Source organism: Lissotriton vulgaris, chromosome 3_1 (genome assembly GCF_964263255.1).
Source record: "Lissotriton vulgaris chromosome 3_1, aLisVul1.2, whole genome shotgun sequence".
NCBI lineage: Eukaryota > Metazoa > Chordata > Amphibia > Caudata > Salamandridae > Lissotriton > Lissotriton vulgaris.
The window spans coordinates 1518463053-1518479132 of record NC_141689.1 but is presented as its reverse complement, the minus strand read 5'-3'; positions in this window follow the sequence as shown (position 1 = coordinate 1518479132).

Sequence of the window (16080 nt, the reverse complement as noted above, 5' to 3'; positions counted from 1 at the left end):
CTACTTAGACGCCGGGCTGCGTGCTGACGTCAGTTCTTTTTTTTCCAGCACCAGCCAGCGCAGATCCGGAGAGAGCAGTATCCTTAGTCACTTTTTGACAAAAGCTTTTTCAACTTTGTCGTCATCTTTTAGAGTTGTTCGACTCCTGGTGCAAGTAGGGATGTCCCATTGATGTACTGGCTTCAAACCTTGTGTCTCCTGCCACAAACTGATGTCGGTAACGGACTCACACCTCTGGTTTCTGGAGTGTGACCATGACCCGAAATCGTGCTCTGACTGTTGGGCCATTAACCTGAAGTCTTTGCTGGGGGAGTCCCAAAAGCTTCTGGGGGCCTGGCAGGCAGGTCCGCGCCGTTCTAGGTTCTGGTCGAGAGGGAGGTCGCGGGGCCGGTTGTGAAGTCATCACCATCACTCTTCATCTAAGTCGTCGTCTTCGGGTAAGTTGAAGCATAAGAAGGTGAAGAAGCACTGTTGCTCTTCTCCTTCTCCCGTCCGTTGGCCGAATCGACGTGGGATGCGGAAGGACTTCGTCCTTCGGCTCCACCTGGGGAGCCTGCTGGGACGCCTCTGAGCCCCCCTCCCTTCCTGGTAGCCGGAGCGTCCCCTGCCCAGCATAGTGCTTTCTACGATGCCCTCTACTCCATCTTTGGGCAGCCCAACTCCGCCCCGCGGACTCGGCTGGGGGTTCTAGGCCTTCTATGCCGGCGACTCCGGCCTTGGCACCGCAGGGCCCCCAGGGATCCAGGCCTGGATCCGGATCGGTGCCGGTTGACCTCACAACACCTCCCCCGGCAATGATTCCTCTGAATACGCCTCTGCCGCCTCCGATGCCGGTTGTATCCCCGGCTGGCCCGACTCCGCCCTCCCCCTCAACTTGAACAAGGAGCCAGACCGGCGCTGATGGACCCGGTACAGGTGCTGATGGGTACTTTTGTACCACTGTTCTATCCTGGTGTTCCTTTTTGCCCTGAGTGGCAGCCAGAGGAGGATAAGGAGGAATGGGAGGGGTCTGTGGATCCTCTGGCAGACCAGCTAAAAGAGCCGGACTGCAGATAGGAGTTGGATGATGCCAGTGGTCTGAATACTTCCCCAGACCTTGGAATGCTTTTTCCCCTTACCGTGGCCATGGAGTAGGGAGCCTCCCATGCTGTGGTGTTGCGTAGGATGGCTGAGGCCTTGGGCCTTGAGCTTCCTACGGTGGCAGTCAGGACTAACCTCCTGACGGAGGTGCTTCAGCCAGCAGCCTCCTCTTCGGAGTCCCTGCTGTCGTTCAGTGAAACCCTCACCGATACCCTTCTGGACACTTGGTCCAAGCCCAGCACAGGGGCTCCTGTAGATAGGAAGATTGCCCGGCGCCACCGCCCAACCACAGGGGACCCCATTTTCCTCTCGCAATACTCTACTGCTATGAGCTTAGTGGTCCAAGCCTTGACCTCCAAAGGTGTGTTCCCTACTGCTCTCCCAGATAGGGAATCCGAGAAGTTGGATCATCTTGGGAAGAAAATGTTTTCTTCCGCCAGGTTAGGACTGCGGCAGGTGAACACTGCATGTCTATTGGGCTGCTACACATACTCTGTGTGGGACATGGTTGCACAAGTGCTGCCACAGTGCCTGGAGGAGGCCCGGGCTGTACTCACCTGTGTGGTTGCATAGGGTAGAGACATAGCGAAGTTTGCCATTCGATGTGGACTGAATACTGCTTTCTCGCTAAGTAGAACGATTTCAGTAGCCTTGAGAAGCTACACCTGGCTGAAGTCCACTGGCTTTTCCAGGGATGTCCAATCAACGTTTTTGGACATGCTCTTTGATGGCCGTTGCCTCTTTGAAGACAAGGCGGACAATGAGCTCGAACCCTTCAAGGACTCTCGGGCTACAGCCAGATCCTTGCGCCTCTCTGCCACCTCTCACCCTGTTCAGTCTGACTTTCACCCCTTTCGTGGCTACGAAAGGCATACCCCACCACGTTCACCCAAGGCCACAGGCCGGTTCAAGCTACTCAGCCTCTGCGCGGCGGGGGACGTGAGACCCAGCGCCGTGGGTCTGGGAGCCAGTGGGCAGGCAAGTTCACCAGTGCCCGTTCTGCATCGGCCTCCAAGCCTTCCTAGTCCGACCTTTCAAAGCCACCAGTTGCCAGTGGGTGGCAGGACTCGCCATCACCTCCCCCACTCGCACAACATCACATCGGACAGGTGGGTTTTGCAGACAGTCCGAAGAGGCTACTCCCTCCCGTTCAAGACTACCCCTCCCTCCATGCCACCAACACTTCATCGCATGTCGGAGGATCACTTGGTCCTTCTCTGTCAGGAAGTTACAGCTCTCTTGGCCAAGGAAGCCATCGAGCAAGACCCTGTGCCAGAAGTAGGTCGTGGTTGTTATTCCCACTACGTCCTGGTGCCCAAGAAGGACAAAGGCCTGCGTCCTAACTTGGATCTCCAGGACATCAACCGTTTCGTCCGGAAGGAGAAGTTCAAAATGTTGACATTGACTCAGGTCTTGTTTGCCCTTGACCCTGGAGGCTGGATGGTAGCGTTGGACTTGCAGGACTCTTATTTTCACATACCCCCTTGTCTGCCCACAGGCGTTACTTACGGTTCACGGTAGGCCATGAGCATTTTCTATTGACCATGCTCCCCTTTGGCCTTACCTGCGACCCTCTGGTGTTCACAAATGTAATGGCGGTGGTCGCAGCTTATCTGTGCAGATGAGGCGTTCCAGTCTGCCCCTATCTCGACGACTGGCTGTTGAAGGCGAGTTTGCCTAAGGCTGTCAGTTCCCACCTCCAGATTATGGCGGACCTCCTGCACTCGCTGCGGGGACACTATCAATGTGTCAAAGTTACACCATTCTCTCTCAGAAGCTCCTTTTCATCGGAGAAGTTCTGGATACAGCGCAGTTCCAGGCCTATCCTCACAAGCAGCGAGTCCGGGATATCCGGGCTATGATACCGATATTTCGACTTCTATCCCTGATTTCGGTGAGATTGACCCCGAGGCTGCTGGGCCTCATGGCCTCCTGCATCCTGCTGGTGGACCATGCAGGTAGCATATGCGGGCTCTGCAGTGGGTCCTGAAGTTCCAGTGGGCGCAGCATCAGGGGAATCTTTCCAATGTCGTCCAGATCTCGGAGGGAACTGAACACCAATTGCAGTGGTGGCTAACAAATCAGGATTGGGTCAACTGCAGATCCCTCTCCCTTCCCCAAACAGACTTCATAGTGGTGTCAGATGCATCACTTCTGGGATGGGGCACCCACATGGGAGAGGCGGATGTGAGAGGTTGGCCTGCTATATGCTGTCCACTAATTAAACTGGGTTGGCATGGTGAGCAAAAGAATGATGAATTTAACTCAGATCTCTTGACTGGGGGTGAATGTTGTGATTTATTCTGCATTCTGTCCATCAATTGTGTGTCTTTTACTTTCTCACCCTAAGTGCTCCAGGTATGCCCTGATGTGGGCCCTGGGCTCACTATGCCACTTGAATCAAGCTATACTGGCTGAAGAGGGGTGAAATCCTGAAACCGGTCATAGGCTGCTTGTTTCCGGTCCATGGAGGACCTGGCTTGGCAGTTCGTGCTGGACTCTTCCCATGAAGCACATGGTCAAGACTGATTTCCATATGGCCAGGTCTAAACTGGGGTGGCATGGTGAGCAAAAGAATGATGGATTTAACTCAGATCTCTTCACTGGGGGTGAATGTTTTTATTTGTTCTGCATTCCGTCCATCAATTGTGTAACGTTTGCTTTCTCGCCCTAGGTGCGCCAGGTATGCCCAGACGTGGGTCCTGGGCTCACAGTGCCACTAGAATAATCAAGCTATCCTGGCTGAAGAGGGGTGAAACCCCGAAACCTGTCCAAGGATGCTTGTTTACGGTCTAAGGAGGACCTGGCTTTACAGTTCGGGCTTGACTGTTTTTCTTGAGGCACAGGGTCAAGACTGATTTGCACATGGCCAGGTCTAAACTGGGGTGGCATGGTGAGCAAAAGAATGATGGATTTAACTAAGATCTTTTGACTGGGGTGAATATTTTGATTTGTTCTGCATTAAGTCCATCAATTGTGTGTCTTTTGCATTCTTGCCCTAAGTGCACCAGGTATGCCCAGAAGTGGGTCCTGGGCTCACTGTGCCACTGGAATCAAGCTATCCTGGCTGAAGAGGGGTGAAACCCCGAAACCAGTCCTAGGATGCTTGTTTCCGGTCCAGGGAGGACCTGGCTTGGCAGCTCAGGCTGGACAGTTCCCATGAGGCACAGGGTCAAGACTGATATGCACATGGCCAGGTCTAAACTGGGGTGGCATGGTGAGCAAAAGAATGATGGATTTAACTCAGATCTCTTGACTGGAGGTGAATGTTTTCATTTGTTCTGCATTCCTTCCATCAATTGTGTGTCTTTCACTAACTAAAGTGGGCAGCTCGCACCAGTCCAAGTGACCCATATGATGTATGAAGTCAAAGATAACCTTTAGAAAGCTATCCTAGTGGTAGCTGTGGAGAGCAGCTTTCAGGCTTAATCTTGAAGGAATGTAAAGTCGCTTTTTTAACCAGAATATCACCTCCTGTATTAATTAAATGAAAGTATAAGCACACAGTAGTTATATAAAAATATGTATTTATTAATATAACACTCTCTTGAATCCTCTATCTGAGGATAGAACACAAAGCACACAATACGAGATCAATAGAACAGTTGTAAGTAGCACAATACACAGTGGGCTCCAGGGGGAGACCAAACCATAAACTAAAATAGTGGTATAACAACCACTACTCAGGTCAAGACAAGGTCTGGAGCACATAGAATCGCTGGGACCCCAAGGAACCATGCAAAGTGAGTAAATAGGGACCCCACGGAGGACGGGTGCAGTGTGCTAACACACCCGCGGGCTCCATACAATTCTATGGGGAAGTCGCAGTTTACATTTTACAGTTTAAGGACCCTTTTAGGAGGACTTAGGGGAAACCCTTCAGAACTTAAGAGGTTGGAGAGCCACCCCACCCGTGGATCCCGAAGTACCAACGTTACCTATCCCAGAGGAGCCGGGTGCATAGGGTTGAAGTGGCGTAGGAAACTGCTGTTGTTCTCTATAAAAGGCTTTGAAGAAGTGCTGCTGCGTTGAAGGTGAAAAAGGTCTGGTGGAATCCAAGGATAGATTCTTGAAGAAATGAACCTAAAGCAGAGGGGACAGAGCCAGGGTCACTTCAGGGTGACCGGGGGCTCGGGAGATGAATGCCCACCGATGTCGGGTGCTTCAGTTGCGAAGAAGGAATCCTTGACTCTGCAGCCACGAGGACCAGGCGACGTCGATGATGACCAGAAGCCAGATGCAAGCTGTCCCACGAAGGATGTTGAGTGCTGAGTGGTCGGTGTCCGGCTGAAGCACCAACAAGTCTGCAAAAGCAACCCACGCAGGAAGGTCAAGCCGGTTACGGTGAGGGCCAGCAAGGTCCTGGAGACTCCCCAAGTAATGGAGAGTCAGGGCATGTCTGGAGCAACCAGGAAAGCCCAAGAGAATTCAAGATGACCCTCAATGGGACCCACAGGCCGAATGACTGGGAGTCGCGAGAGAACCTCGAGCAAGATCAGAAAGTACCAGCCCACGGTGCATTTGGTGCGAGGAGGCCGGAGTTCTTTGGTGGAGATACTGCTCAGGTTCAGGACTACATCGAGTCCACTGCACAAGCTCGGGAATTGCCAACAAACATATGCATTTGCAAATAGACGCAGTGCACAGGGGTTCGGGTTATGAAGTCTCTACGAGGGATACTGGCCTCAAACTTGCTGAGAGGACAGATCAACCTCAGGGACCTTCGAAACCCACCTCCTGTGTTGCTGGAGTCTTCAGAGTCTGCAGGTGCTCAGGAGCAGCAGACCAGTCAGTTGAGTTGAGGTTCCTGTGAATGCCGGAGAGTGACTCCTTCACCCCAAGGGAGATTCTTCAGTCCTTAGTGCACCACAGGTCCTCCATGGAGCCTGTATGGAGCAAGGGCACAGACAAAGCTTTGGACGGAGAGGGAGACGAAGTCGGGCCCAGTCGAAGTCCAGCGAAGTCCAGAGTCTCAGACGGTCGAAGGTTAGTAGTTTCTTCTTGTAGAATCTTGTCCACATAAAATCTAAAGAGGTACAGTCAGGTAAGCCCTTTTGTACCCACGGGAGAGGGTTGGACAGATTCAGGGGACCCTCCTAGGGGAGGGCAAGGACAGAGGGGAGGTTACTTCTATGTCCTTTGTCCAGTTTCGCACCAGAGCAGGAGCCAAGGGCTCCCAGAATTGGTTTTAACTGGACTATGCACAGGGACACCAAATGTGCCCCAGTTGCAGACTTTCAGCCACTGTCAGAGTGCACCCACCCAGCCCCAATACACTAAATCCTGTCTGGGAGGTGGTCACACCTCCCTGTGACAGGATGCCTATTGTGCTGCCTTCCTCTGCTCAAGCTTGGCTCAGCAGCAGGAGGGCAGAAATGTGTCTCTGGTTGTCAACATTCATTTTGTGCTGGATAGACCAGTGACCCCACGCAGCTCCCTTCAGAAGGGTGGAATCATACCTCCCACACCGGACACCGGTGTGGAGGTATGATTCCAAGCTGTTTGATACCAAACACAACCTGTTTCTATGCATCCGTTTTTGAGATAGCATTTACCGCAAGTTTATAATGCACCTCTACCTATATGTCTGGCTGAGTCACAGACAACCCGGGAGAATGGTCTCTGAAGGCTGTGGAGGGGCTCTGCTCATGCAGGGGCACCCTCTTACGTAAAACCAGCACCCTGCCTTCAGGATTGTTAAGGCCTGCTATAGGGGTGACTTATATGTTTTAAGTGTAGTGACCTATAGATAAAGTAAACCTATATCTAAAGTAAGAGGTGGAAGCACCAGCTTACACAGGTTGCAGTAGCAGACCCGTAGATCCATTTTGCATGGCCTCTCATGGATGGCATAATACATGCTTCAGCCCATGGGAGGCCTCTGGGGTACCTATACCCGGTGTACATGGGTACCATATACTAGTGACTTATAAGGGTACCCCAGTATCCAATCTGGAGTGTACCAAAGTACATGCATAACAATTTAAAGGAGAAAGCAGATAAGAAGGGGTCCTGATTAGAAGGATCCCAGTGAAGCAGGGTCTAGTTTTAACCATAGGCTAGTCAAAACAGTGCAACATCAAGCAAAACGTGGGAGTAACCATAGAAGCAGATCCTACTTTACTACAGCGGAGATCAGCGGCCTCTGGTGTCCGGCGTAGTCTGGGCTCCACATAAACCTGCTGGAGCTCCGGGTGATCCGTCTTGCACTGAAAGCATTCCTTCTTTCTGCCACGTGGTACTGCAGCAAACAGGGCGGGTGGGGTTGTGGACCCTATGTCAAGAGGCTTTCTGCCTCTGGATGTGACTGGAACATCAGGGCATGTCCCTGGTGGTTCAACACCTGGCAGGGCAGTCGAACTCAGCTGCTGGTGCATGATAGATCACGAATAGTGACTTCACTCGGAGGTGGTGCAAGGTCTCTTTCAGCAGTTTGGAGAGTCTTGGTTAGATCCGTTTGCCACCGAAGAGAACGCGCAATGTCAGCAGTTCTGCGCCTTGGAATTTCCAAGGCGGCACTCACTCGGTGATGCTTTTCATTGCAAGTGGAATTGCAGTCTTCTATACGCTTTTCCGCCCATACCACTTCTGCCTAGAGTGCTGAAGAAGATCAAGCGCGACTGGGCCCAAGTCATTCTTGTGGCTCTGGACTGGGCATAAAGAGTCTGGTATCCCGAGCTCTTGAACATGGCCATCGATCCTCCGATCAGACTGCCTCTTCGGAAGGATCTTTTGTCACAGCAACAGGGGAGGGTCCTCCACCCGAACCTGTCCAGTCTCCACATCCTTGGGTGGAGACTGAACGGCGACAGTTGACAGCTTTTGACCTTCCCCCCCGAAGTCTGTAATGTCATCTTGGCAGCCAGGCCTCCCTCCACTAAAACGGTATACACCTGTAGATGGAACAAATTTGTGGCATGGTGCACAGTAAAGGCAGTGGATCCCCTTTCTGCCCATTTTTCAGAGGTTCTCCTCTTCATTCTTCCTTTGGCCCAGCAGGGCTCTTCTCTAGGCACCCTTAAAGGCTATCTTTCAGCCATTTTGGCCTTTCTTCGCCTTCCTGACCAGCCTTATGTTTTCAAGTCCCCTATTGTAAATAGATTTCTTAAGGGCATTACTCGCCTCTTTCCTCCTATTCCTTTTGTGATGCCCCAGTGCGACTTGAATCTGGTCTTAACTTACCTCATGTGTGCTCCTTTTGAGCCGCTACATAATTGTCTTCTCATACTCTTGACCTTAATGACTGCTTTTCTGGTTGCCATCACATCTGCACGCAGGGTGAGTGAGCTTCAGGCTCTTTCTTCTAAACCTCATTTCCTTGCTGTTCATCTGGACAAGGTTGTCCTTCGAACTAGACCTTCCTTTCTTCCCAAAGTGGTTACCTCTTTCCACATAGGATAGACCATCACTTTGCCCACCTTCTCCCCCCTCCTGCATTCTTCTAAGGATGAGGAGAGGCTCCACCCTCTGGACACAAAAGGTGCACTTTCATTTTATCTGGATCGCACAAAACAACTCCGGGTGGATGATCAACTCTTTGTTGGCTATGTGGGCGCCAAGAAAGGTTAGGCTGTGCAAAAAGGAACCATCTTTTGATGGGTCGTTTTTTACATTAAAATCTGTTATTCTCTTCCAGGGGATCCTCATCAATAGTCATAAGCACTGAATATTCCCGCCCATGTGCGGGACCCCGGAAACAATATAAAAATATATATGTATAAAACACATATATCTCGCTCCACATATATGTATGTACATATATCATTTTTCTCACATCAATGCAGCCCCAAAAACTGAGGCTAAACAATGCAAACACATATACATGAACTGCAATTAGTAAGGAATCAAAAAACACATTAGGTCAAAAAACCCTTGAACTTTGTGTTTTAATGAGTCAAACCACTCATAAATCCTGAAAATTGCTTACAAATAGACATTGTTAGCCCTCAGGCTGCATTGCAAAACAATACCATAGAAAATGAAACCATTTTCCCAAAAACTGGCACTGTGCCTTTAAGGCAGCCCTGACCCCAGGCTTCCCATCATGCCTCAGGGGTGACAGTTAGGTCAGTTGTTCTTTCCGGCTCCTTCAGTCAGGACCCTGGTGAAACAGCTCCCTTTCTTTTGACTTTCTGTCAAGAAAATACTTAGCTTTTACTAGATTTTTTGGCTTCACTCGACGTCTTTTAGACATAGAGTGCTGTTTGAACACTTTTTGTGTTTAAAAAAGGTATTTTTCCTGTGAAAAATGCCTTCTCTCTTCAACAACTGTCCTTCATGTGGAAGGAAAAAGGCAAAGACTGACTCTCATTCAGTCTGTATCCTGTGTTTGCCAGACTCTCATTCCTCTAAAACCTGTGAACACTGCCAGGTTTTATCTTCCAGGACTCTAAAGGATCGAGAGAGGATTAGAGCTTTTGGACTTTCTGAGAGAGGAAGATCTCCCAAGAAGCAGAAAAGTCGGAAGACGCGGTCGACGTCGAGAGGAGCCCCGACTGGTTCGCATTCGACGTCGGGATCGGCGTTGGAGAAGCAGTCGACGGCGACGAAGAAGATGTCTTCAGCGTCTACATCGAAGGTACCTCCGCTTCAGTCAGCGTCGAGGGACAGGTCGCCGTCGCAGCGGAAGAGCTCGACGGCGAGCCATATGACGTCGAAACAGCATCGTCATGCTGTGACGTCGAGGCATTCTCCGTCGACGTCGGTCCATCGACGTTCGACGTCGAGCCATCCTCCGTCGACGACTAGCCATGGTCGTTCGATGTCGAGGGAGCCTCTGTCGACACATCATCGGTCGACGTCGATGCAGCCAACGTCGACGCCCGGACGAGAGCGTTCGACGTCGGAGCGGCATTCGGAGTCGAGGCACGCCCAGTCGCCGTCAAATCAACGGCGATCGGCGTCGAAACAGCCTCCGTCGACGTCGAGCAGACAGCCTTCGACGTCGAAGGGCAGCCATCGCCACCCGAGGTCGACGGAGAATTCACGGTCAACGTCGAGGGAGCGGCTTCCTGCTCGGCGCTCGGCGTCGATACAACCACCGCCGAGGGATCAGCAAAGATCTAGGGAGAGAAGTTCTTCGCAAACAAAGAACGTTACTCCTACAAAATCAAAGGAGGTGGTTCGAGACAAGGAAAGCGACTCATGCCATATACAAACTCAGGCCCTGGAGCCACAGTTGGGTTCTCCAGGTTCGGCATCAGCTGCGGAGGTGGGGCAATCTCCAGTGCAGGATCCCCCCGCCAAGAGACGGAGACTTGCAGAAGAAAGATCTCGCTCAAGATCTCCTTCTGGATCTCTGGTGAGCCTTTCTTCATCATCATCATCATCTCGGAGATCCTCGAATGGACGAAGCGGCGCATCTAACAGGGGGAGGTCCGAATCACCTGCAAGATCGCATCAAGATCGAACGGAACGACCTCTACGGTCGCGTACACCTGAGAGGGATAATGTCCACAAATCTCCTTCGGTTCATCTTTCTCCAAGGTGGAATAGACCTCTTCACCACTGGGCAAAGGACAAGGAGACGGCAGAGCGCCTAAAAAGATATCGAGACCAACCTCTTCCCTGCAGAGAAAGGTCTCGTTCTAGACACTCAAGCAGGAGGCATTCTCATCACAGAGAAAGATCTCGTTCCAAGACGCGTTCTAGCAGAACTAGGTCCAGGAGGGCAAGTAGTTCTTCAAGTTCGTCGAGAACACGATCACACAGGGATTACTCCCCGACTCTTACGAACAGTCCACGCTCAAGAGTGTCTCCAACTGAGGATATTTTCTCATTCCAAGATATCTTGGGCAGGGGAGCCCTGAAACTGGGAGTGCCGATGACAGCTCCACAAGTCAAGACGACTGTCATATTCGAAACCCTGCAACACAGATCAGCACCCAAACCGTTGTTACCGCTGGTTCCGGGTATAATGGATCATGTGAATGAAGTATTCCTCACTCCGGCAACGGTGAAGTCCGTTCCAGCGAGGATTCTCAAAAAGTATCGCCCTCCGGAAGAGGATCCTCTGTTCCTCAAAGCTGATCCCCCGCCAGATTCAGTAATCATTACGGCGGCAAGGAAATCCAATGCGGTGGCTTCCTCATCCACGGTTCCTCCGGATAAGGACAGCAAGGTGCAGGACTCATGGGGGAGAAGGGTGTGTAACACCTCAGCTTCCTTCCTCAAGGTTTCTAACGCGGAGGCCCTGCTCGGCAGGTATGACAGGTCTCTGTGGGACTCTCTTCAGAAATTTACCGCAAAGCTCCCTGAAGAAGACAGAAAGGACTTTGAGGAGGTTCTGATGGAGGGCAGTCAAGTCTCCAACCAGATTATAGGTTCAGCAGCAGATGGGGCAACTCTGGCGGCACATGGCTATGTGCACGGAGTAACAGCAAGAAGAACATCTTGGTTACGCCTCACAGCATTAAAACCGGAGGCTCAAGCAAGAATCCTGAACCTTCCTTTTTCGGGCACATCTCTTTTTGGGGCGAGTGCGGATGAAGAAATGCAGCGGATGAAGACCGAGTTAGACACCCTCAAAGCGGTGGGACTCGAGAAGAAAAAGGAATTTAAGAAGAAATTCCGTTCGAACACCAAGGGTTATTCGAAGCAGAGGGTTCAAACCCCTCAATGGCAGAAAGGCCAGAACCAACAAGGCCAACAGAAGTCACAGTACAAAGGCAAGGGCAATTCCAAGGGAAATGGAAACCAGCGCCAAGGCAACAACTTCAATAAAGCTCAGCAGAAGCAATGAGTTTTCACTTCCCCCAGCGCCGTTACCCACTCCAGTGGGGGGAAGCATTTCGCATGACAGAAAAGAGTGGCGGTCCATCACCAAAGATCAATGGGTGTTGTCTACGCTGCAGAATGGATACTGTCTTCGTTTCCATCGTCTACCTCCTCACGTCTCCCCGATGTCAACATCAAGTCACCAGCTACAAAGGTTAAAAGCAGAAGTAGCTACACTCCTCGAGAAAGAAGCCATCGAGAGAGTTCCGGTGTTGCAGAGGGGGAAAGGAGTGTACTCGAGGTATTTTCTGGTCAGAAAAAAGGGCCAGAAGGAAGAATACAGACCCATTCTGGACTTGAGAACTCTCAATCTGCATGTACGAAAAGAAAAGTTTCGCATGTTGGCGCTTCATCAGATATATCCACATCTCAGGCAGGGGGATTGGATGTGTTCGATGGACCTTCAAGATGCGTACTTCCATATTCCAATACGGCAAGATCACAGAAAATTCCTTCGGTTCCGGGTGGGGACCTCTCATTACCAGTTCAAAGTCCTCCCGTTTGGGTTGAAGTCGGCTCCCAGAGTGTTCACCAAGTGTGTCGCAGTGGTGGCGGCAGCTCTACGCCGCAGGGGAGTCTTCGTATACCCATACTTAGACGATTGGCTGTTGAAAGGTCCAAATCCAGACAATGTAAGGAATCAATTCAAGACATGCATAGAACTTTGTCAACGTCTGGGCCTGCATGTCAATTTCAACAAGTCTGTCTCACAACCAACTCAGAGGATCCACTTCCTAGGAGCTCTGCTAGACTCCGAAGTAGGAAAAGTGTTTCCTTCGGAGGAGAGACAGTTTTCGATAGCTCTCAAGTGCCAGCAAGTTCTTCTCCACAGGACCCAGAAGGTGCGGAAGATAGCCTCGCTCTTGGGGTCGATGGCTTCCTGCATTTTCCTAGTGCCGAACGCCAGACTTCGGATGCGTCCTCTTCAGCAGGATCTGGAGGACAAATGGGACCAACACTCAGATCGATGGGACGATCGGATCACTTTGTCGGAAGTAGCTCAATCTTCCCTCCAGTGGTGGACAAAGAGACAGAACATGCAAGTGGGAGTTCTCTTCCATCAACCTCCTCCAACTCAAACGATCATCACAGATGCATCATTGCAGGGATGGGGAGCGCACATGGGACCCCTACAAGTGCAGGGTCTGTGGTCTCCCAAGGAAAGCACTTATCATATCAACTTGCTGGAGTTGAGAGCGGTTCACCTGGCTCTCAAAGCGTTCCTTCCCTCGCTTCAAGAGAAAATGATTCTAGTACAGACGGACAACACCACCACGATGTACTATTTAAACAAGCAGGGAGGAACACGCTCAAGGACTCTGTCTCTGGAAGCTCAGAGCATCTGGCATTGGCTTCTAGCTCGCAAGTTGTCTGTTCAGGCAGTCCACCTCCCAGGAGAGCAGAACGTGAGGGCGGACGCCCTAAGTCGGCACTTCGAAGACAGAGAAGACTGGGTTCTCAACGACGAAGTGCTAGACGACATTTTCCAAGTTTGGGGTCGTCCTTCAATAGATCTCTTCGCAGACGACGAAAACACCAAATGCCCAAGCTTCGCCTCCAGGTTCTATCGTCCAGGAACGAGAGGGAATGCTCTGTTAATGGACTGGTCGGGGCAGTTTGTGTACGCCTTCCCACCCCTTCCTCTGATCCCGAAGGTGGTGAGCAAGCTGAACCACTCGTGCACAACGATGATCCTGATTGCACCCGACTGGCCGAGACAATGGTGGTACACAGATCTACTTCACCTATCAGTGTCTCCTCACAAGAGACTTCCATGCAGGCAGGACCTGTTGTCGAAGATGAACGGGAGGATTCACCATCCCAACCTTCCGTCACTGAACTTGGCAGCTTGGCTCCTGAGGTCATACAGTACGGACACCTAGGGCTGCCACAGGACTGCATGGCCATTCTGAAGGAAGCACGACGCCCTTCCACTAGACATTCGTATGCATGCAAGTGGAAGAGATTCTATATGTGGTGCATGCAGAATGGACACAATCCGGTAAAAAGTCAGGAAGAAGCAGTTCTTCCGTACTTGTTGTACCTGACCAAAGCAGGTTTGAAGTTTAACTCTATTAAGGTGCATTTGGCCGCTATTACAGCTTATAGGCGATCACCTTCACAAACTTCTTTTTTTTCAGCTTCCTGCAGTAAAAGATTTCCTGCAGGGTCTAAAGAAAGTGTACCCTCCTGTTCGGCCTCCGGCTCCGCCTTGGGAGCTGAACCTAGTCCTATCAAAATTGATGGGTTCACCTTTTGAGCCTATTCATAAAGCTTCTTTACAGCATATATCCTGGAAAGCGGCTTTTTTGATAGCGATTACGTCAGCCCGTAGGGTGAGCGAAATTCAGGCCCTATGTACTAAAGAACCGTATACGGTTTTTCATCTAAACAGAGTGGTGCTTAGAACGCATCCTTCTTTCCTGCCTAAAGTGGTGTCTGATTTTCATGTCAATCAGTCTATCTCTTTACCCACTTTCTTTCCTAATCCCTCTACTCCAGCTGAGAGGGCGTTACACTCTCTGGACCTGAGAAGGGTTTTAAAGTTCTATCTGGACAGGTCCAAGTCTATTCGACAGTCTGATCAATTGTTTGTTAACTACGGTTCGATCAGGACTGGTCATGCAGCTTCGAAACGTTCTATCTCCAGGTGGATCGTTTCGTGTATCAAGCTTGCTTACCAATTGGCAAGGAAGACTTTAGGGGGTTCCCCTAAGGCGCATTCTACTAGAGGTAGAGCAGCCACGGCGGCTTACCTGCAGGATGTGCCCATGTCTGAGATTTGTAAAGCGGCGACCTGGAGGTCTGTCCATACATTTACCAGACATTACTGTCTAGATTCGGACACGAGAGCAGATACCCAGGTGGGCCAGGCCTCCCTGAGGAATCTGTTTAACAGCTAGAGTTTCGTTTGGCTGTTAGGATTGGTTGGGTCATGTACTTCTCATTTACCTGCAGGTGGTTGATGGGCTTGCTATTCTATTCAGTGCTTATGACTATTGATGAGGATCCCCTGGAAGAGAAGGATAAGTTACTTACCTGTAATCCTAGTTCTCTTCCAGGGGTATCCTCATCAAAGTCATAAGCAACCCACCCGCCTCCCCAGGTAAATGAGATTTGGTACTGTTTTTGGTTTACAATCTTGTGGTGAGCCCTGTCTTCAGGGTTATGCAAAGAACAACTGACCTAACTGTCACCCCTGAGGCATGATGGGAAGCCTGGGGTCAGGGCTGCCTTATAGGCACAGTGCCAGTTTTTGGGAAAATGGTTTCATTTTCTATGGTATTGTTTTGCAATGCAGCCTGAGGGCTAACAATGTATTTGTAAGCAATTTTCAGGATTTATGAGTGGTTTGACTCATTAAAACACAAAGTTCAAGGGTTTTTTGACCTAATGTGTTTTTTGATTCCTTACTAATTGCAGTTCATGTATATGTGTTTGCATTGTTTAGCCTCAGTTTTTGGGGCTGCATTGATGTGAGAAAAATGATATATGTACATACATATATGTGGAGCGAGATATATGTGTTTTATACATATATATTTTTATATTGTTTCCGGGGTCCCGCACATGGGCGGGAATATTCAGTGCTTATGACTTTGATGAGGATACCCCTGGAAGAGAACTAGGATTACAGGTAAGTAACTTATCCTTCCTTGGCGAAAAAGCAGCCTCTAGTAGGGTTGGGCGCCCATTCCACCAGGGGGATGGTAGCCACTACTGCATTAGGAATGGAGTTCCCCTCAATGACTTCTGCCAGGCAGCCACGTGGGCATCGCTGCACATGTTCACGAAACATTACTTCTTGATTAGTCAAGTCCTGAGAGACAGTTTTTGGGCCGTTCAGTTCTCCAGGACTTTCTGGTGTGAACTTAGTTTGCAGCCCCACCTAGCTAGGGTATCTATATGAGAAGTTGGCCTGATATATGATGCTCACTAGTTCTAGTGATCACCTTGTATCAGTCCAAACAACCCTTATGGTGATTGGTAAGTTAACCTTATAGACCAGCTATCCTAATGGTAGCATGGACAAAGCAGTCTGAGGCTAAACTCTTTTGGCATGTGAAGCCAGCTGTTTTACCACATATAACCCCTTGAATACCAGATGAAAGGACACCACACAGGTTGTTATAAAAATAAACAATATATTTATTACTGACAAACACCTCTGAACTCTTTATGAGATCAGAGGGCTAAGCACATAACAATACTCTTCAGAAAAAT